At 46.1% G+C, this 21,461-nt stretch overlaps 1 protein-coding gene across 9 annotated transcripts in view; it reads right to left on the bottom strand.

Moving 5' to 3' along the window:
* Positions 1-21,461, bottom strand: part of ELAVL2 (ELAV like RNA binding protein 2) — a 197,939-nt gene that overhangs the window by 156,682 nt on the left and 19,796 nt on the right. For 3 of the 9 annotated variants that reach the window (XM_068234510.1, XM_068234520.1, XM_068234517.1), the window contains exon 1: positions 16,335-16,375. The exons of 4 other annotated variants lie outside the window; for them this stretch is intronic. The gene's annotated coding sequence lies outside the window, so the exon portion shown is untranslated. Of the gene's footprint in view, positions 1-16,334; positions 16,392-16,749; positions 16,789-21,461 lie in introns of those variants that run through there. 2 more of the 9 variants (XM_068234551.1, XM_068234532.1) reach the window with 2 other exon arrangements.

The following is a 21,461-nucleotide window of genomic DNA, read 5'->3' as shown; positions in this document are numbered from 1 at the left end:
GTCAATTCCTGTGTGACCACTTCAGCTGTGAAGCAAAGAAAGCAGCCACTCTTCCAGATGAAAGTAAAATGTACAAATTATATTTGTTGCAGCAACAACTATAACAGGAAACGTATGTGAGACATGCAAACTCACTAATTAATCAGTCAGTCACAACATATTATATACGTTGTTTCCTTGAGAGTTTGCAAAAGCAGTGCAACAATTTGCAAGATGGCATCTCAAATCAGGCATAAAAATCAAGAAATGTACGACCATTTAAAACATACTGTAGTTTAAGCAGAGAGCAAATGCAGTACTGTAGTCAAAATCACTGCTGCTGGTAAAACCAGAGTCTGTGCAACCTGCGCATCCATTTAAAAATAGCAGCATTGACCTGATTTTTTTCACTGAAGTTGAAAGGTTAGATTTCTTCAAACAGATTGTACAAGCTCTTGTTAAGAATACTAGAAAAGAGCAGGCACAAACGCCCTTAGAGAAAGACTCCCAAGATATCATGGCTACTTAAAGCAGAGGTGGTCAGTCAAGCCAAGTAGCTTAAAGGGATCATCTACAACCTAGGTTCTCAACGTGTGGTACGCGTACCCCAGGGGGTACTTCTGATGGTTCCAGGGGGTACTCGGGCTTGATATACTTAACCAAGAATAACAAATTTAGAGATTTAGAAAATGATAAATACTATTTAAACAACACCAAGTTAACATTCTAGCTAGTTAAAAGCAATAGTAAATGCTTGGAAATTGTTTAGAACCAATTATCATGTACTACAATCAAATATATATTTGTCAAGGGGTACTTGTGATCATTTTTACTATGTTAGGGGGTACTTGGTGATTACTGGGTTTTAAAAGGGGTACATACCAATAAAATGTTGAGAAACACTGATCTACAAGATAGATACGAATGCAGTTTGACAAATTAACCCATGCTTGCCATTTATCTCAATACGCAATTTAGGCATTAAAAGGTTTCTGCTCAGAGTAAATGAAAGACTATTCTGATCGTAAACCATGGAATTATAGTATTTCCACATTGTTCAGGAATGTATTCGTTTGCCCACACTATACTGGAGGCAAAGTACTGCTGGTAAAATATATGAACAATTGACTTCTTTAATCCATCTCCTGCACTCCGAAGCTGTACTCTGATGAGGAATTCTAGCCATAAAACTCTTGCTTGACAGTGAGGATTACACCATAACCCGGACTAGGTCCTAATTGGAGATTGCATACCTAAAGGCTTTAATTTTTCAGGACTAAAGAATAAAAGAAAAATAGGCTAGTTATTTGTATGCTTAGCTCTGTGCATACACATTTACGTCAGGTCACCTCTGGTATACTTTACCCTACCCAACATAAAAGGCAGAGGAAAGTACAGTTTTAAGCTTTAACCACTTCAGCCTATAGGGTTAAAATTTGTTTTGCATCTGAGCAACTTTCACCTCCCATTCATTTGCCAATAACTTTATCACTACTCGGCACAATGAATCTCAGCTTTTGGCCATTAGAGCTTGAAATTCATACATGCTACCATAATTAAAACCCATGTACTTTATTTGCCAATTTGTCCTGCTTATTACACCATTTAAATTACGTCCCCATCACAATGTATGGCGCCGATATTTTATTTGTAAGTACAGGTGCAATTTTTCAATTTGCGTTCATCACAATTTACAAGCCCATATTTTTTTTTTAAATATATTAATACACTCCTTTGACATGCATATTTATAAAGTTCAGACCCTTAGGTAACTATTTATGTTTTGTTTGTTTTTTATTGTAATTTTTTTTTTTTATTAAAAATTGTATGTGGGTAATTTTTGGTGTGGGAGGTAAACAGTTATTTTTTAATGTGTAATATAAAATGTATGTGGGTGTAGATTTACTATTTGGCCACAAGATGGCCACAGTCAAATAGTCAAAGAAGATTGAAGCAGGGGAACTTTTTGGAATGCAGAAAAACTGCAGCATCTGGAGAGAAGCGGTCGGCTTTTCTCCGGGGGGGTCCGATCAGTGAAAGGGATCTATAATCCCGTTCGCTGGGCTAACGGCCGGTAGCAGGAGCGCGCACAAGGGGCCCGCGGGATCGTGCGCAACCCGTGGGAGTGCGCGCAGCCTAACTGGACGAGGAATTTCATCCAGTTAGGCTGAAGTGGTTAGAGAGAAACTCCAACCAAGAATTGAACTTTATCCCAATCAGTAGCTGATGCCTCCTTTTTACATGAGAAATCTATTCCTTTTCAAAAACAGACCATCAGTGGGGCGCTGTATGGCTGATATTGTGGTAAACCCCTCCCACAAGAAAAGTACTCGTACTGGCAGTTTCCGGAATGTGAACCTTGCTGCATTGTGGGAAATAGCAGTTTACAGCTGTCAACTGCCAGAAAAGCATGCAGCAGCTACATCTGCCAACAGTAAAAATGTCACCATGTAATAAATGTCAGAATGTAAATCAGGGATTAAAAAGATTGAAGACAATGGGCAAACACTGACTAAATCATTTATACATAATTATTGTAAAAATGAAACCCTTTATTACATTTTCACTGGAGTTCCTCTTTAAAAAGTCAAAAGGGAAGTAGCTACATAAGTGGCTCCTCACCAGGTACTTTAAAAGTAACCCCAGGTGAGAGACCTTTGGAGGCTGCCATATTTCATTTTAAACCATTCCATTTGCCTGGCAGTCCTGATGATCTATCTGTTTAGTAGTGTGATTCACACACACCTGAAACAAGCATGCAATTTACCTTGTCAGAAGCACCAGATTTTCAGATCCTTGTTCAGGGTCTATTGCTAAAAGTATTTGAGCACATGTCAAACTCTGGCCATAAAATGAGGCCCGCATGCTGTTTCCCTAGTTTACATTAGGTTTGACCTGTGCAACCCTGCTCTAACTCCTCCCACTTCTACCCTTGCTTACAACAAGGGAAAGTTCTGCTTGTAAGCCTGTCTATCAGGCTCCTGTTCTGACCACTCTGACTTGCTTCCGCGGCTTGCGACAGCTCATGCTTGTAGTCTGCCATATACCCGCGTACGAGAGGAATCGGTGCGGGAGACTTGGGCACATGATACAGCCGGTATATGGCTGATCCTGCTGCTGCACAAGTCCTGGCCGTGTTAAATGTTATTCCCCCTCCAAGCCACCATGGATGGCGGGGAATTATTGTGTTTTAAAAGTAACGGTACTTGCGTATTATCCCGTCTAGTAGGACAGCTCGTCCGTTAGACTGGCTTAAAAAGTGTGCACTGTGTTTAGCAGCTGATTCACCACAGATCAGCTGCTCTGTTCTGCACAGCTTTCCTCACTGTGCGGTGTTGTGGCTTTCTCCTATAGCTGATCCTGTCCTGAAGTCACTGCATGATGCATCCTATTCATCCCACTCCTGTCCCTACTACCCATACTGAAATCAGCTGCCCTCCATGTGTCCGGAGCATCCCCCACTCCTTCCTTAGTTACCATGCAGCATAGCTCGGCCCTCGCTGCCCTGTGCTCCCTGACCCCTCCTTCACACCCGTCCCCCTCCTCCCCCAGCCCCGTTGTTACCGGGAGATATGCCTGGCCGAGCACATGCTGCAGTATGCAGGATGTGTACTAAATAGAGAAGCCGAAGCAGGAGGAATGCCTGTAGCTTCTGTTTCCATCTTCTCTCCCGACACTCAGAACGCCTGCCCCAACCACCTGCAGAGAACGTAGCTCACTAAAGGTGCGTACACACGCACTACGGAAGCCAACGACAGGTCCGTCAGACCCTCCTGCTGGGTTGACTTTCAGCCGACAGTAGTGAGTGTGTACGCACTGTCGGCAGACTGATAAGGCTGTTCCTGAACGATCCGCTGAGCAGATCGTTCAGGAACAGCCTTATCAGTCCGCCGACAGTGCATACACACACTACTGTCGGCTGAAAGTCCACCCAGCGGGAGGGTCTGACAGACCCGTCTGCTTCCGTAGTGCGTGTACGCACCTTTATACTGCACTCAATCCAATCATGCTGCAAGAGCAGATAAAGAGGATTGAAGGGAACTTGTGTTGAATCAGCTGCCGAAATAATGTTGAATACACTTTTCAAGCCTAACTGCCAAGCGGTTCTGCTAGACGGGATAATACGCAAGTACCAAAGTAACTTCAGCTCAGTCTTTTGACGGCACTGAAGTTACTCCCTGTGTGCTCAAGTCTCCTCTGCTGGATTCACTGTGTTCACATATACCCTGCTTGGGTAAGGCCCCATTTACACTTAATCAGTTACTCAGTTATAACTGAAAGGACAACTGGTTTTCAAAGTAATGCCCATGTTTTCCTATGGCACAGTTCACACTTAAAGAGACTCTGTAACATTAAAAAGATCCCCTGGGGGGTACTCACCTCGGGTGGGGGAAGCCTCCGGATCCTAATGAGGCTTCCCACGCCGTCCTCTGTCCCACGGGGGTCCCGCCGCAGCCCTCCGAACAGCCGGCGACTGTGCCGACTGTCAGTTCAATATTTACCTTTGCTGGCTCCAGCGGGGGCGCTGTGGCGGCTTTCCGTTCCGAACTACACGGAAATACCCGATCTCATTCGGGTCCGCTCTACTGCGCAGGCAACTTGTGCCTGCGCAGTAGAGCAGATCCGACGGCGATCGGGTATTTCCGTGTAGTTCGGAGCCGACAGCCGTCAGAGCGCCTGCGCAGGAGCCAGGAAGGTAAATATTGACGTCACCGCTGCACGGACTCCACGGAGGGCTGCAGCGAGACCCCTGACGGATGGAGGACGGCGTGGGAAGCCTCATTAGGATCCGGAGGCTTCCCCCACCCGAGGTGAGTACCCCCCAAGGGATCTTTTCATGTTACAGATCCTCTTTAACACGTTTTAACTGAAATCTTTTTCACAATGCATTGCTATGGAGAAGAATAAATAAAAAGTGTACCAACAGTGTAAACAGTGCCTAAACCGGGTTCAGTGTGCTTGCAGTCCTCCACGCTCCCCAGCGCTGTCACATTTTCCCCTTTTATCTCCCTTATTCTTATCTTTACGATCTCCTGGGCACTGCAGGCTGACTTCTCTCTGTCACTAACAGTCTTCAGCTGCTATTATACACCCTTTCCCTGCTGACTTTACCGTTGTGCCTTTTTACAAATTAGTTTTGTCTTTTTTTCTCCCTACTTTTGGATAAATTATGCATTACTGGGGGGCGTGGCTTGCTAATGGCCGTGTGAAGACGCACCATCACAGAGCTCCCACAGCCCGGACTCAAAACCACAGAAAATAACACTTTTAACTACTTAAAACAGCTCATGGGTGGAGGCAGAAAGAAGGGAACCAAAACCCAACACACCACGCCATCTCACTCCCAAATCAAGCGCTTCCTGAGGCCGCTTGAACGGAGACTACAAGACCGTGTGAGCAGCAACATGGCGGAGTCACCTCGTGGTAAGGCGGGCCACGGATCTCCGAGAGCAGACAACTCAGACAGGGGCTCGCCCGTAACAATGGGAACAAAAGAGACCCGCTCTCCTCACCAGCCACACAGCCCGCCGGACAAGAAGCAGCGAACACAATTGCCGGAGGAGAGATCTGAAACACCGCATGGTAGTCAACATGGCTGCACTTCAAACTCACCATCCAGCAGCACTTCCTCGGTATCCCCAGGCGCTGGAAAATCCTCTCCACGGCCAAGTCCAACCCAGCCGACACGCATAGACTGCTCCTCTCCACGGAATACTACCATCGGGAAGGGATCACAAGGTAGGCCTCTATCCCCTAACAGGCCCATACTTCCCGCCATGACGGCATCATACATGAGGACACTAATGTAAATGCTCTCCCTTCCCCTAAGCAACCTGCAAGCCTGGCCTCCCCCTCACTATCAGAGGGTGCAGAGTCATTTGTAGAAGTCGATCTGCATGACTACATAAGATCTCTCCCCACTAAGCAAGATCTAGAAAGCTGCTTCACTAGAATCATGGAGACTTATAAGCAGGATATGGCTGAATTCAGGCAGGACTTTGCACATGTAACGCACAGAATGGAAGAGGTGGAAAAAGGCCAGGAAGAACTTACTGACTCCCTAAGAACACAAAATAACACTGTTAATGCTCATTCTAAACACATCGCGGCTTTATACATGAAGATTGATGATTTAGAGAACCGCCATAGAAGAAACAACATACGCATAAGGGGGGTTCCTGAAACAACCAAGACTCCAGACATTATGGCTACTACTGAAGCAATATTCAATATCTTTCTAGATACCCCTGCAGATAACAAAATTGAAATTGATCGCGCACATAGAGCAGCGGGGCCTCCAAGAGCTGATCCGTCCAAACCACGCGACATTATCTGCAGAGTCCCTTTTTTCAAAGAAAAAGATGCTATAATGGCCGCAGCACATAAAAAAGGAAATGTGGACTTTGACGGAGCTAAGATTCACTTACTACCAGATCTTTCAAGTCTCACTCTCCAACTGCGCAGGGCCTCCAAGCCACTGCTAGAAACTCTGAGAGATCGAGATATCGCGTATCGCTGGGGATACCCCTTTGCAATTTACATTAGCAATGATAGCACATCGGCGACTTTTAATTCACCAAAAGACCTTCAGAAGATCAGAGAAACCTTCGACCTCCCTGAGATCACTCTAGATGATTGGCCTATTCAATCTGACACCCTTGCCTTGCCACAAAGGGAGAAGTGGAAAAGAGTTCCTAATCGCAACAAACCCAACTGGAACAATAATGATAGATAATTCTACTCCACTTAGCACACCCAAATAAACTGGTGGACAATATCTGCTGCAGCGATAACCCGACCTGACCCACACCTACATTAGTGATGATGTACTCTGGTCTTACTACAGAATGGATATATTTCCTGTTGAGACATACTCCATATCTGAATTAGCCAATTGTCTTTACCTACCCATACACCACTATATTCTTGAGGGGGTGGTCTGGTTGGGTGCACAGGGTTGTGGGTTGTGGGGGGAGCGGGATGGGATTTGTAATATGAAGTTTTATCCCACACTGACATAATACTAATACAATGTTGCTCAGTTAGGAGGACGTGAGTCACCTGAGACCCCTATCACTATTGACTTACAATAGGTTTAACCCAAGTGCCAGATCCTATCCCTAAACTAAAGCCTATTCAGATCCAGGCCTCTCAGACCATGTTTCCCCTTCTCCCCCCCACCCTTTCCACCCCCTTTCCGGTCTTCCCCCCCCCCCTCCCCCGTCCCTGCCCACCCCCTCCCCCCCCCCACCAGGCATCTCTCCTCCTCACTAACATAGGTTAGATCAATTACATTACTGAGATACTGGTTATCACTTACACTCACTTAATAGATTTGATCTGGGCAACAGGTCGTTCTGGTTAAGCAGATACTTAATATCCCCCACAATTGTGGATGAAAGTCCCTTAAAATAAGTTTGCTGTTATTTCAAATGTTATGTTACAAAATGTTTAATTGAGTTCCGGGCTGATGGGAGCTACTGGACCAGGCGTTTGGCTTCCATCTCCCACCAAATCTTTCATCCTGATGACACCTATCCGAAGGTCTCATGCAGGATGTGAAATGAACCGTAAAAGTTCATTGTTCAGGCCCTTCCTAGGCCTGAGGTCTATGTTACTATGTCTGACTTTTCTGATGTCTATCTCTCACTCTTCACTTTCATCCCCTCCCACCCCGTTGTTCCTCCCCAGTAGGAGATGTGTCGACTCCCCTGCAGAAAACAAGTCAACCAGGTCCTGTGGTAAGTTTGATAAGCAATGTATTACTATTCAACTTTATCTAAACAATGGCTAAGTGCTCTGTAGCATCCTATAATGTAAAGGGTTTTAACATCCCCAACAAGAGATCCCAAATCCTATACCATCTTCATAAGCATAGAGCTTCTATCATCTTCCTACAAGAGACCCATTTTAAGGAGGGGGAAGTCCCCTCATTTAAATCTAGATACTACAACAAATGGTACCATAGTACAAACCCCTGTGGTAAATCTAAGGGAGTTTCTATAGGACTACACAAAAATATTAGCTTAAATGTACTCAAGTCACAGATAGATACGACCTTGAGGTCGTTCTTACTGCACATGCATGAAGCGCCGCTGTCATCCAAGCCCACGTTGTCCGTGGCGTACTGTGCAGGTGCAATAGTTCTGTGCCTGTGCAGTACGCGGCGAACAACATGGGTTTGATTGACAGCGGCGCTTTATGCAGGCCCACTAAGGATGACCATCGTGCAGGGACCCCAGGCCGCCAGCCGCGAATGGAGCTGTCAGCAAGCAAGAGAGCTGTGAGAGGCTGGAGAAAGCCGCAGGTAAGTCAATCGGATTTCCATTATTTTGCCGGATTCCTTTAAAGAAAAACATTGTTAGAGCGGATACAAATCATGAAATCTGCACGGTTTCTACTTCCTAATTCATGGAAGCAGACATGGTTAACAGCCTGTGCCTTCAAGAGCTTATCTGCCATCTTTGCCATGGCAGTCAGGTTAAACAAGGGAGAGATCAAATTACAACTTGTGATTAGCATGTTTAATTCCCCCTCATTTGTGCCTAAACACTCTAAATACATACAGGGTGCATTTCTCAGTTTTCTTTCTGGCCTGTGTAAGAGTTCAGGACCACTTTAAAGAGACAGAGCTGGGGAAAATAAAAAGATTTTACAAATACCTGGGGCTTCCTCCAGCCCCATCCACCTGGATCGCTCCCACGCACAAGCCGCAATCCTCCACTGCCCGCAGTTAAAAGAGCGGGACCCGTCATTCACATCATCTGAGCCAGCCTACGAAGGAAAAGTGTGCCCTCTACATATCTATCCAGCGGCTGCTGGGATAGCTCACTGTCCCCACGTTCCAGTGATGACTCCTCTGTTCACATGCACCAACGTGAGACCGTGCTCGCGCAAGTGCAGTATGGAGCTGCCAAAGTGCTCCCGAAGACTTCCGAAGCCTCGGGCAGCAGCAGAGAGCAGTCGCCGACCAACGGAGGAGCCAGCGGTGGAATACGGGGACCGTAGGAGGAATTGGAAGGCTCATTCAGACCCAGAGCCATCCCTCTCCTTGGGTGAGTATCTTTAATCGCCTTCAGGCTCCTTTTAATGTGGCTATAGTTTGCAGTATAAAATGTTATCAGCAGGAAGTCCACAAAAATCAAAATAAGGCCTGGAACCCACTAGGAATCGCTACAGCGCTTTAAAATTGCCGCATCGCTGTGTGCTCGATTCCTAGGACGATTGAGATTTCCCGGCTCTTGGAAGCGCTGTAAAGTAAACTGTACAGCGTGCTTCCGATTTGCTTTTTTTTATATAAAACTTTACTATACTTACCCGGCATCCTTCTTCCATCCATAGCCCCAACCCCTAAAGGAAGAGGTCATAGGTGCTTCTCTAGGACCAGAGAAGCGCCTGTGACCTCTTCCTTTAGGGGCGGAGCTACAGATGGAAGAAGAAAATCAAGACACCGGGTAAGTATTTAAAGTTTTACTTTAAATGCGATCACTCGCTCCCCCCCCCCCCCCAAAAGCGCTGCATAATCCCTTTGATAAGAGATTTATGCAGCGCTTATACTTTGCATTGAGCGCTAACTTGCTCAAAATGCTGCATGTCCTGCGATTGAGGTTACCCCTAATCGCAATCGCACTAATGGGTCCCCCCTCACTTTCATTGGCAAACCGTTTTTTGGGAACCGCCAGCGATCCCAAAAGCTGCCACAAATGCCCTAGTGCAGTGATGGCTAACCTTGGCACTCCAGCTGTGGTGGAACTACAAGTCCCATGAGGCATTTCAATACTTTGACAGCTCTAAGCATAAAACTCGGGGAGGCAGAGGCATGATGGGACTTGGTTTTGTCACAGCTGGAGTACCAAGGTTAGCCACTGCCCTAGTGGGTTCCAGGCGTCACAGTTGAAATCAAACCTGGACTCCTGAATGCTATGGGAGAAGAATTCCACATCCTAGGCTGATCATCATTGGGAGGGTGGGTGGGGCTACATACAGCAACATACAGATATAGGAAGGGTTTCTGATGCTGAAACCTAAATAATTTGCAATTGGGTATGCGGAATAATGTAGTACATTCTACTACGTCTTTACGATGCCTTCCCTTAGGTTGCTGCTGTTCTTCATACTTTTAAAAAGCAGATCTTTAGGTTGGATGATAGAGCTTTAGGCCACATTCAGAAACCTTTTAGCAGCAAGCAAAGATGGTCAAAGAGTGGCCAATAACTGGATTTATGAAAATTTAAAGCAAATATATACATGTTGGAAACAGACCAACCAAAATCATTAGCTACTGCACTTGATTAGCTCAATGCCAAGTTGCAGGAGTTTGCATCTAATGTAAATCTGCATCAACCTAAAGCATACATGTCAAACTTCGGCCCGCAGGCCAAATCTGGCCCTCAAAGCCATCAAATCTAGCCCCCCCCCCCCCCCCCAAGTGGTTTCCCCACTTTGCATTATATTTGGCCCACTCTAGACTACTAGGGAAGCTGTGTTGGAGATAAAGCCCTGGATCACCAGTAAAGCCATATGGGTGAGGGTGGGGGAAAGCCCTAGACCCCAGGGAACTATATAGGGGAGGGAGGGGGATTCTAGACACCTTGCAACTGTATAGGGAGGACCACTAGGCACTCAACAGGAGGCTTGAAACAACCAAGGGAAGCCTCATCAGGATCCCGAGGCTTCCCCATCTTCATGGTTGGCCGCATCATACGCGTTTTTCCGTATTGAATTTAATGCGTACACGTATGTTTTTAAGCATTTTACGCATCTTCATGAGTAACTGTTTGTGCATGATATATCTATACACCTAGAAACGGACGATTTAGCTAGGTTTTGATACATGGAGGCGGCGGTTTTCAATTCTATGGGCGGTAGGCCTGACCGATTTTAGGAAAAGATTGAATTGCACGATTTCTGCCAGAAATTGCGATTTCGATTCATGATTTTTGATGCACAACAATGGATCAGCACTCCAATGAGGAGTATGAGTGCCCCAGTATAGGTTAGACAGCTATAGGTGCTTCCAGTATAGTTTAGCCAGCAATAGGTGCCCCCACAGTACAAGTTAGCCAGCTATGGGTGCCCCCACAGTACAGGTTATAGAGTATAGGTGCCGCAGTGCAGGTTAGCCATTCAGATCCCCTTTAGTGTATAAAGCCAGATCCCCTTTAGTGTGTGTATCATTCTCCCAGGCAGCTCCGTTCTCCCTCCCGTCTTGCCCGGTACGTTTCCCAGTCGTGGTCAGTTGCACTTCACTGTGCATGCCACCTGGTCGCACAGGCTCCACTCGTGCTCCTGTGGTCGTGAGCATTCTGCGCCTTTGCAGTACTAACTGCGCAGAACACTTCCAGCCACGTGAGCAAGAAAGGGGCGTGTGCGCAGCCAGGCTGCACAAACGCATTGAAGCGCGACTGGCTAATGTACTGGGAAAAATGCCAGAGGGACAGAGTGTCCTGAGAGGTGTGCATGGGGGTGGAGAAAGTCCTTGGTATGTATTTTGCCTCCCCCTCCCCTCACAATTTATCTACATATACACAAACAAAAAAACACAATGGTCTTTCTACCAACTTTTTTGGCGCTGAACTTCACCACCTGCCCACCCTCCTCCCTCCCCTTCAGGTACCGGTAGACAGGGCAGGCTAGGAAAAAAAAAATCAAACACAAACTATTATCTAGCCAGGTCCTAGAACGCACTGACCCGCTCTGTCCATCTGCAGGCAGCCTGAGACCTCTGCATCTCTGTCTCAGCGGGTCAGGCACAAAATTGTCAGCATTGTCCTTTCTGCTATGGACAGCGAGACCACATGATTTGGGGGGGGGGGGGGGGGCAGAGCTCGAGGACCACTGACTGCCCCAGTGTCTGGATAGGACTATGCACTGTAGTTCAAGTGCCCGCTTCGCTCGCCTGTCATATCCATCACAGCCACAGATCCAGGCAGCAGGTACTTGCTTGAAAGTATGTTTTTTTCACCCCCCACTCGCCTGCATGGTTATCTGTGTACGCGGGTTGCTGGCCAACGCTTGTCGCGACTCCACAGCGTCTCCACGCATTCCATGCATTCTCACCACACCACATTCAAACTGCCTGGTATATCACAGTTGTAGCAAACACCTCCCAATAGAAATATTTCTCACCCCTCAAATGGGACTTCTGTACCACAGGGGTGCAGTAAAGTGCAAAAGATATTTTAAGTGCAACATCACACACAATCAGCCCTATTTTAAGCCATGGGGCCACCCTCACCATTGCTCATATACCAGTTCTGGGACTAATTAGCATAATTGGTGGGCAAGGTCCTAGCAGATAACACCCACCTGAAACAAAGTGACTGACCTACGGATTACACCCAGACACCGGGGAATCCATGAACCAGATACTGACTGTACGCCTCTTTCACTCAACCACCTTGGAGCATAGTGACACCATGTGAACAGGCTTAATTGATTACAATGAAGGACATCTGAAGCGAGAAGGAAATGGAGGCTGTCATATTTACTTATTTTTACATGTTGCACATGGTCTGGCTGCTCTGCTGATCCTCAGCCTCTACATTTTAGCCACAGACCCTGAACAAGCATGCAGATCATGTTTCTGAATGAAGTTTGACTGGATCGGCTGTACAAATGTTTCAGTCACTAATGCCATAAAGATCAGCAGATCTTGTTTAAAATGAAAAATATAGCAGCCTGCATACTCCCCTCACATCAGGTGTCCTTTAAACTGTGTGAAATGCCATCAGAGGTTTAAGTGCCTTGGAATCCCTTCCTTGTGAACTAGCTCTAAATGGCTCTTTATTTCAAAATGGTATGACAAAGTGAACTCCACCAGTCTCATATCACACTACAAGCCTGGTGTCTGCTACAGAAGTTATGTGGATTGCAACTTTCCTTTTAACTCCTCAACATCATCTCCTCAGGGCTGAACCAAATGTTTGATTTTGCATAGGGCTAATCAGATTGAAAAATTTAAGGACACCCAACAGCTGATTAATCGGCTGTCAGGTAATTGACAAAAAGGCTCCAGTTCTGCCAGGGTAAGGGCTGGTTCAGACGGACGTTTGGAGGCGTCGCGTGCGTTGGCGTTGCGTTCGTGATGCGTTCAGGCTTCCAGCAGCGTTCGCATTGCGTTTGGATGCGGTCGCGTTTTTTCTTCCCCTAGAGGGACAGTACCCGTCGCGGTTAACCGCCCCTGGAAGCAACATGTAGCTTCCAGGGGCTCCTTGAACGCCAGTGAAAATCGGGACACGAACGCCGCGTTTGTGCAAACGCGTGTAAAAGCTTGGTACAAACGCTCCCATTGACTTGAATGGGAGCGTTTAACGCCAAGCCCCGAACGCTGGCAGTAAACACTCTGCAAACGTCCGTCTGAACCAGCCCTAATAATGGTTTCTGTAGAGCAAAAACATTCTTTAGGGCTCAAACCCACTAGAAGCCTATTCTAAGCGTTATCAATCTGAAAAAGCTCTTGCTAATGCAATGCTATTGGGGATTTTTATAAAATCACATCGCTCAAGTGGGATCACACCTATAGCATTACATTAGCAAGAGCTTTTCAAATCACAAAGTGCTCAGAAAAGCGCTCCTAGTGGGTTCCAGGCCTTTCAGTTTCTCTTTAAAGTGAACCAGAGATGAAGCACCCTCATGTATTTTACCATATATATCAGTGGGAACACACACCTACCTTGCTTTCTGTTTCATTCTACACTGCACAGCTTGCTTCTCATCAACCCTGATAAAATCCGTGACTGAGCATTCAGTCTGGCTTTGCTCAGGAATATTTATAACTCAGTCTGTGTTCTCTCATGTCTTTTCAAGTCCAAGCCTGCCCCCTTGTGGCTCAGGAATCATAGCTGAGTCATTAGAGCAAAGCCAGACTGAATGCTCAGTCGGGGATTTTATCAGGTCTGATAAGAAACAAGCTTTGCAGTACAGAATAAAACAGAGCAGGGTAGGTGTTTTCTTTAATGTTCCCACTGATCTATATGGTAAAATACATGAAGGTGCTTTGTCTCTGGTTCACTTTAAAATGAATCCATCATCCATAGTGCTGGCTAGCAGGGCTGTGGAGTCGGAGCCATGGAGTCGGGAAATTTTGGGTGCCTGGAGTCGGAGTCGGGAAAAAATGCACCGACTCCTAATGAATTTGTAACTAATTAAAATAAAAAATATGATAAAATGTTCTATTTCTCAGATAATAGTCATTAAAAATAATGTATATATACAGTATATATATACAGTAATAGCTGTGCTTAGTGCACAAAAAACAATCAAAATTAGTTACTTGTGCTGCTTCAATAAAGCAGTCCCCGTATTTTTAAGGTCAGATATACATATCTGATTGTGACTGTATATATATATGATGTATACACAGGAATCTCTTATATATACTAAATAACATCTATGCTGTAAGAATAAAGCCTGATGTGTAGCTGTGTCACTAATAGAGATGGTCAATGAGATGGAAAGAATTCTGCGCTGATGCTGATTTATGCAAATGTATGCACTCCCTTTGCTGATGAAATCAAATAATTTGATATGTTAAAATTTGGTTTGGTGACTACAAATTAAAGGGTACCTGAGACGGATGAAAAGTAAAGTTTTATACATACCTGGGGCTTCCTCCAGCCCCCTTCAGGCTAATTAGTCCCTCGCTGTCCTCCACCACCCGGATCTTCTGCAATGAGTCGTGGTAATTCAGCCACTCAGCGCTGTCCGGCCGCATGCCGCTCCCACAGCCAGGAACATTCTGCACCTGCGCAATAGTGCTGCACAGGTGTAGTATGCTCCTGGCGGCGGAGTGTGTGCATGCGCACTACGCCCGACTGGCTCAAGTACCTGGACTCATAGCAGAAGATCCAGGTGGTGGAGGAGGACAACTAGGGACTGATTATCCTGAAGGCGGATGGAGGAAGCCCCAGGTATGTATACAACTTTAATTTCATCTGTCTCAGGTTTACTTTGTTACACAGTAGTACTATACTCTACATATGCACTCCCCACAGAGCTGCAGGGAATCCACTGAGAATGCTGTGCACATTGAACACAGAGGTGTTGTCTGTCACCCATAAACCTAGTTCAGATTGTGCATGAAGAATGTGTAATAGAGGAAGAATCTCCTCATTCCCCTGCAGAGTACCTGCACATCATTCTTACATGTACCCACACTTACATCGCCTAGGGCCTGATAAATGTTCTTTGTTCCGGTTTGTACCTTTTACAAGTACTCTTACCAAGGACTAGTTTTAGTCTAAAGGTAATAAATATAGTAGTCTAGTAGTCTACATATCCTTCTCACTTCAGTCGTCTTGTAAAATTCCTAAGCGTTGGCAGTTAAGAGAGGAATTTCATGTTACATACTTTTAATCAACAAAATTGTAATATGCAAATTAGAGTCGGAGTCGGTGGAATCCTAAACTGAGGAGTCGGAGGATTTTTGGACCGACTCCACAGCCCTGCTGGCTAGTCAAACATTCAACTGTCTGCAAATTAAAGGGAAGGTCCAAGCAAAATAAAAAAAGTTTCACTTGCCTGGGGCTTCTATCAGCCCCATGCAGCCATCCTGTGCCCTCGTAGTCACTCACTGCTGCTTCAGTCCCCCACGACCTCTGAGGTCAGCGGGCCGCATTGCGTAATTTTTACGCATCCCCGCTAGTGCAGGAACATTAACGCATACATTTTACACGTTAGTGGTGCAACGCGTACATTTTTACATGTTGTACCACTAACGCGTAAAAATGCAAATGTTGATGTGCTTGCACTTGCGGGAATGCATAAAAATGAACGCAATGCGGCCCACCGACCTCAGAAGTCGCGGGGGACTGGAGCAGCAGTGAGTGACTACGAGGGCACAGGATGGCTGCATGGGGCTGGTAGAAGCCCCAGGTAAGTGAAACTTATTTTGCTTGGACCTTCCCTTTAAAGGTTTGACAAATCTGGCAATAGTAAACACCTAGAGGAACAATAGACTACCTGGGGGGGTAGTCTCTTCAAGTGGGATCTCTTTGCAGTGGTATTGGGTAATTTTCTGAAAGGAAACCTGAAGGGTCTAGTTCCACTAGCATGTTGCATTCCGCATACATTTTTTCTGTATGCGTATTTCTGCGTTTTGCCTGCAAATGTTAACACAAATCCATATGCAGCTATCAATCATTGTATAGGAAACTGATGCATGCTGCAGAAATATGCAATCTGCAATCCGTATTTGTTCTGCAAAACACCACAATTGCAAATTTGCATTCAATGGAAAGGACATGCATTGGTTTCAGTTTCAATGCAAATAATCGCATTGCAAAATTGCACTGTGTAAACGGGCCCGAAGGAAGAAAAAAAACAAAAAAAACCTGCCCTACATGGGTAATTACCTCAGCAGAGGGAAGCATCTGGATAATCTAGAGGTTTCCCCTGTCACCCCCAATAAATCAGCCACAAACAGTATTTACACATGGGCACCAACTGGTTTAAACTGCCAATTTAATAGCAGGACTTGCATGGTGAAAAACTTTGGTACAGCATGGTGTATTCAATCGCAATACATCACCAGATCCGGTGTCAACACCCACAGAGACCCATCCGGTCGACAATTTTTCGGTGAAGTAGCTTCCTCACAGACCGCTGCTCTCCACAGCCCCAATAAAGCGCTTGGACCCCTGAACCTCCTCAAAGACCTTGTTGAAAAATGCACTCAGCCATGCTCCCGCCCATGAACAAGCCCAGCCACACTTCAGAATGATTCGCCCCTGAGCAGGGAGCTGCTTAGGGTTGGCGGAAAAAGCTTACCCGAAGCAGCTAAGGCATCCGGTGCTTTCATGGATAGGGGTGCAGCTGTAAGCTTCCAGGGGGTCCCAGGCTTCCAGCAGTTGACTGGAGACTGAGGTAAGCATCTGATTTTTTTTTTCCTCAAAAAAAAAAACCAAACAAACAAGCTTACAGGTTTGCCTTTTAGCTCCATCCAACAATTAAGCCATACTAGCTTGATACAGCAACGTGAGGAGATTGTGGGAAAGATTCGAGACCGCCTTTAAACTCTACTAGCTTGGAGGACAAGTGCCACCCAGATTAACAACTGGTTCATGTGATTTCAGTTAACCTCTTGACGACCAGCTAACACCGATTGGCGTAAACTGGTTGTCTGCGGGTTTCCATGGAAACTGTCTTCGTGAACTGCCTGCGAGCCGCCGATCACGGCTCGCAGGCGAAATGTAAACATGCGGGGAAGAAATCCCCGGTGTTTACACTGCACGGCGCTTAGTGAAAGCCACTGCAGTGTTCTCCCCAGGCCTAATTAAGTGGGCGGGCCGCCCGGCTGATTTGAATGCCCGCCCACCTGCTTTCCTGCCCGTCTAACTAGAAAAAAGTGGTGCTGTAAAACTGCAGCCATGAGCACTTCGTTGCCTTCTATTAGTGGCCGTCTCAGACAATAGCGAAAGCCTGCGCTATATACACTGCAGGAGACTTCTCTGCCTGTGTGACCTCCTCCTGGTACAGCGATTGGCTGGGTAGGTTGTAAGGGGCGGGACCATGCTCTGCATACGGAAGTGAGCGGAGATCCAAACTTCTCACGGAGTGTGTCAGCCTCAGCTTCTCCCTAGTAGTGCTGTGTTTATACTCTGCTAGTCCTCCCCGCTTTGCTGGCTGCCTGTGTCTGCATTGCATTCACATGTGTTAACTCGCAGGCAGCTCAGCTAGTGGAGGCGGACGTCTAGTGTGATTGAGTGAAGTGCAGGCAGGCTACTGCTGTGTGGGGGAAGGCGAAGCTGCGGGCAGATTCTCTCTCACACCTAGCGAAACCAGTGTGCTCCCTCTGTCCTGGGCTGGCTGGATGAATGAATGTCATCAGCAGCCAGTCCCATCCCTTCCGTGCAGCTCCGAGGCAGTGCACAGATAAGATCAGGCAGTGCACGCGACATTAAGCTCAGCCGCCCCGCCCCCTCTGTATCCCGGCTGCTTCTCTTCAACAGAAGCTGTTCTGATTTATGCCGCTCTGATGCCTGGAATACTGCACAGGAACTCCTACTGGTATGAGATCTATGTGTCCACTAATAAGCAGGAGCACTTTTTATCTGATATATTTCAGTCTGCAGAGCTTTCAAGCTATAGGGGACCTGGGAAAACAAGCAAACAATGACTGCTGCAATTTAGATAAGCTGACTTGCTGGAGATGGAGGATGGTGCTGAATGCTGTCTGTGTCAGCCTGCCTGATTGCCCATAAGTGCTTATACTTTACTTGATTTACAACTGTACAAAGCACAAATCTGGAAGTGGTAGTTGTGCAAAGTCTGTTAAAAGTTCCCCACCGATGCAAAAAGGTAAATATGGAACACGGTTCCTGTGTTGAAGGTGTGTGCAGGTGCCGGCTTGAAAGGGCAGTGTGTGGGTGGGGAGTGATTCTTGCAGAGTTCACATACATGTTATTTCATATGGATGTTATTTACTGCTGTGGTCCAGCGGTATTGCAGATAATTTAGTACGATACTGACCCCTGTACACTATCTGCAATACCCCAGCAACAAACAACATCCATATGAAAAGCCATAATTACCCCCCCCCTTCCCCCTTTGAAATGCAACAAACACTGTTGTATGGTACGTGAAATTAACCAACATATTAAATGCAACGATCACCCCTAGTATGAAATGAAACTATAACAGAGACCAATATTCCGTGTTCTCATCAGGCACTTTTAAAGGGGTGCTTCACCCAGCTAATTTTGGTAAGCACAGGCTGTCATCGTTTTTCCTCCTCATCCTGTGCGGTAAGCAAAGTTGCATCGGCCCTGAATTCCCCCGTCACACGCCACCCGGCTACTTTTTCATGCCACTCGGCTGGAAAAAATTTCTGGGGAGAACACTGCACTGCACCAATGGTTGCAAAGTGATGTGCCGGAATCTCCTCTGGAGTCACAAGTTCAATGCCAAATACTCCATATGATCCGCACCATCAAGATAATTTCTTTATTGTTGCTTAATTAAAAGAATAAAAGTCCATATGTGGGTATGTACATAAAGATGACGCACAGGCGTTTCGGGCCATTTTAGGTCCTTTCTCAAATCATGACCTGCCCAGGTCATGATTTGAGAAAGGACCCAATATGGCCCGAAACGCCTGTGCGTCATCTTTATGTACATACCCACATATGGACTTTTATTCTTTTAATTAAGCAACAATAAAGAAATTATCTTGATGGTGCGGATCATATGGAGTATTTTATACTGCACAGCGCTGCAGCAGCACCGTAAAGGAGATCGGTGATCCCCGGCCTCTGATAGGCCGGGGATCGCTGCCGTCTGATAGGCTGAAGCCTATCAGAGGCGGTACAGGACGTATCGCCGTCCTGTACTGCCCATAGAGCCAGGGAGAGGGAGGGGGGGGGAATAGCGCTGCGGAGGGGGGCTTTGAGGAGCCCCCTCCCCGCAAGGCACAGCAGAGCGGCGGCGATCAGACCCCCCCAGCAGGACATCCCCCCCTAGTGGGGAAAAAGGGGGGGGGGGGGGAAGTCTGATCGCCCTGCCTGTAATACGATCTGTGCTGGGGGCTGAAGAGCCCATGCAGCACAGATCAATGGGAAACCACTTGGTCGGCAAGTGGTTAATGCGTACAGTAGTTAGAAAAATATTTTAAAACCCTTTATACAGACCCTGGTACCTCATAATCCACAGCTACAACCATATAGGGCTGTATGGGCACAAGAAGTAGGACTTTAGTCACAAGCACTCTATTCTAGCAGATGGTTCTAAAAGTGTATACCTAATAGTGATGGGTCGTTCGCGAACGAGCCGGCTCTAAGAGCCGGCTCTTTGAAGTGAATCAGAGGAGCCGATGCTCACTCTGAGAAGAGCCGATGCCTCAGCCGCCCCTTTTAGCTCTGCTTTGCTCCGTAATAAAGGACGCTGAGGCATTCTGGGAGATGTAGTCCTCCTCTTGCAGCTTGTAGGAGTGTTTGGGGCGGAGCAGAGCAGTAGCAGGAGGGATTGCCTCAGTCAGAGAAGTAGTCTGGAGTTGGCATGGAGAGGGGGCGGGGCTTTTAATCCGATTCTGAGTGGTGTCTAGTGATATTTAATTAAGAGCCGATTCAGAGCCGTAAGAGCCGGCTCTTTAATGGGAGCCGATTCAGAAGAGCCGATTCTCTGAGAAGAGCCGGAATTCCCATCACTAATGCCTAAGGGCTCATACACACATCAGACCATAGTCTTTGGAAAATGAAAGATCACAGACCAATTTTACCCCCTTCCATGTAGTATGAGAGCCATACCTTCACAGTCTTTTCTATGGAGCTGAACTCCCCATCAGACAGAAATCTTTGCAAGATGCTGCACACAAAGATGCTGTAGACATTTAAAAGATCAGTATCTGCAAAAGATCTGTTCCTGCAAAATGCATTCATAGTCTATGATATCTGCAGATCATCATACACACCTTGTTTAAAAGACATTCATCTGCAGATCAGATCCACCGGGATGGATTTTCAGATCTGCAGATTGTCTGATCTGCAGATGAATGTCAGTTAAACAAGGTGTGTATGAGGATCTGCAGATCTCATAGACTATGAATTCAATTTGGAGGAACAGATCTTTGGCAGAAAAAGATCTTTTGCAGATACTGATCTTTTGTGTCTGTACAGCATCTGTGTCTGCAGCATCTTGCAAAGATTTTTTTTCTGATGGGGAGTTCAGCTACATTGAAAACACTGTGGGCTCTATTCATAAAACTTCTGAGCCGGAAAAAATCCTGGAGGTAAAATACCGCAGCGGTATTTTACACTTCTGGGTGGTCATTCATAGAAATCTTGCCAGCTGAGATAGCAGAGCGGAGATCTCCCGCTGAAAGCTGGCGGTAAGCTGTCGGAAGACATGCGGAAACACTTCAGCCGGCAGAGTCCCTCCGTGCACTGCTCTCTCTGGGAGGGTCTGTCCCATTCACTTGTATGTGATCTGCAAAATCAGAGGAAGCGGTATTTCCCGTCCACATACCGCTTCCTCTAATCTTTATGAATGGCCATTTTGTTACTTTTTTCTAGATAAATCTAGAAAAACACTGGAGAAGGCGGAAATTTCTCGCTCTGCTGGGGGATTGTAGATTTTCATGCGGGAACAGCTTTTATGAATGCCCACTTTGCTAAATGGACGGGAAAATCCGCTGTTTTGAGCGGAAAACTTGCGGTAAGGTTTTATGAATAGAGCCCTGTTAAGGTATGGCTCTCATACTACATGTAAGGGGGTAAAATTGGTCTGTGATCTTTCATTTTCAAAAGACTACAGGATCTTCTCAAAAAATTAGCATATTGTGATAAAGTTCATTATTTTTTGTAATGTACTGATAAACATTAGACTTTCATATATTTTAGATTCATTACACACAAGTGAAGTAGGTCAAAGCCTTTTATTGTTTTAATATTGATGATTTTGGCATACAGCTCATGAAAACCTAAAATTCCTTTCTCAAAAAATTAGCATATCACGAAAAGGTTCTCTAAACGAGCCATTAACCTAAT

This window comes from Hyperolius riggenbachi, chromosome 1 (assembly GCF_040937935.1).
Source record: "Hyperolius riggenbachi isolate aHypRig1 chromosome 1, aHypRig1.pri, whole genome shotgun sequence".
NCBI classification, from domain to species: domain Eukaryota; kingdom Metazoa; phylum Chordata; class Amphibia; order Anura; family Hyperoliidae; genus Hyperolius; species Hyperolius riggenbachi.
The sequence above is the reverse complement of the archived record's forward strand: the minus strand, read 5'-3'. Positions and strand labels throughout refer to the sequence as shown.